General features: G+C 56.9%; 1 protein-coding gene across 1 annotated transcript in view; it reads left to right on the top strand.

The window, feature by feature from the left end:
* LOC107307563 (sarcoplasmic reticulum histidine-rich calcium-binding protein-like) overlaps nt 1-1,707 on the top strand; it is a gene marked incomplete at its 3' end in the record, with an annotated part of 10,856 nt that overhangs the window by 1,988 nt on the left and 7,161 nt on the right. The window lies entirely within an intron of this gene.

Below are 1,707 nucleotides of genomic sequence, written 5' to 3'. Positions count from 1 at the left end.
TATGGGTGCCCAATGAGTGCCCTATGAGTGCCCTATGGGTGCCCTGTGGGTGCCCAATGAGTGCCCTATGGGTGCCCTATGAGTGCCCTATGGGTGCCCAATGAGTGCCTTATGGGTGCCCTATGAGTGCCCTATGAGTGCCCTATGGGTGCCCAATGAGTGCCCTATGGGTGCCCCATGAGGGCCAATGAGTGTCCTATGAGAGTTCTATGGGTGACCAATGGGTGCCCTATGGGTGCCCTATGAGAGCCCTATGGGTGCTCAATGAGTGCCTTATGGGTGTCCTATGAAGGTGCAATGAGTGCCCAATGGGTGCCCTATGGGTGCCCTATGAGAGCCCTATGGGCACCCTATGAAGGCCAATGAGGGTCCTATGGGTGCCCTATGAGTGCCCAATGAGTTGCCCAATGGTTACCCTATGAGAGCCCTATGGGCACCCTATGAAGGCCAGTGAGGGTCCTATGGGTGCCCTATGAGTGCCCAATGAGTTGCCCAATGGTTACCCAATGAGTGCCATATGGGTGCCCCATGAATGCCATATGGGTGCCCTATGAGAGCTCTATGGGTGCCCTATGAGTGCCCTATGGGTGCCCAATGAGTGCCCAATGAGTTGCCCAATGGTTACCCAATAAGTGCCCTATGGGTGCCCTATGAATACCCTATGGGTGCCCTATGAGTGCCCAATGAGTGCCCTATGGGTGCCCTATGAGTGCCCTATGGGTGCCCAATGGGTGCCCTATGAGGGCCTATGAGAGCCCTATGGGTGTCCTATGAGTGCCCTATGGGTGCTCAATGGGTGCCCTATGAGAGCCCTATGGGTGCCCTATGAGTGAGTGCCCTATGAGTGCCCTATGGGTGCCCTATGAGTGCCCTATGGGTGCCCTTGAGTGCCCTATGGGTGCCCTATGTGTGCCCTATGAGTGCCCTATGGGTGCCCTATGGGTGCCCTATGTGTGCCCTATGAGTGCCCTATGGGTGCCCTATGAGTGCCCTATGGGTGTCAATCAGTGCCAGTGAGTGCCCTATGGGAGCCCTATGGGTGCCCTATTCGTGCCCTATGTGTGCCCTATGAGTGCCCTATGGGTGCCCTATGAGTGAGTGCCTTATGAGTGCCCTATGGGTGCCCTATGAATAACCTATGAGAGCCCTATGGGTGCCCAATGAGTGCCCTATGGGTGCCCTATGAGTGCCCTTTTGGTGCCCTATGAGTGCCCTATGGGTGCCCAATGGATGCCCTATGAGGGCCTATGAGAGCCCTATGGGTGCCCTATGAGTGCCCTATGGGTGCCCTATGGGTGCCCTATGAGAGCCCTATGGGTGCCCTATGAGTGAGTGCCCTATGAGTGCCCTGTGGGAGCCCTATGGGTGCCTTATGAGTGCCCTATGGGTGCCCTGTGGGTGCTCAATGAGTGCCCTATGGGTGCCCTGTGGGTGCTCAATGAGTGCCCTATGGGTGCCCTATGAGTGTCCTATGGGTGTCCTATGGGTGTCCTATGAGTGTCCTATGGGTGCCCTATGAGTGTCCCATGGGTGCCCTATGAGAGCCCTATGGGTGCCCAATGAGTGCCCTATGAGTGCCCTATGGGTGCCCAATGAGTGCCCTATGGGTGCCCAATGAGTGCCCTATGGGTGCCCTATGAGAGCCCTATGGGTGCCCAATGAGTGCCCTGTGGGTGCCCAATGAGAGCCCTATGAGTGCCCTATGAG

The sequence above is a fragment of the Coturnix japonica genome, unplaced genomic scaffold, assembly GCF_001577835.2.
Source record: "Coturnix japonica isolate 7356 unplaced genomic scaffold, Coturnix japonica 2.1 chrUnrandom676, whole genome shotgun sequence".
NCBI classification, from domain to species: Eukaryota; Metazoa; Chordata; class Aves; order Galliformes; family Phasianidae; genus Coturnix; species Coturnix japonica.
This window is presented reverse-complemented; position numbering and strand designations above follow the sequence as displayed.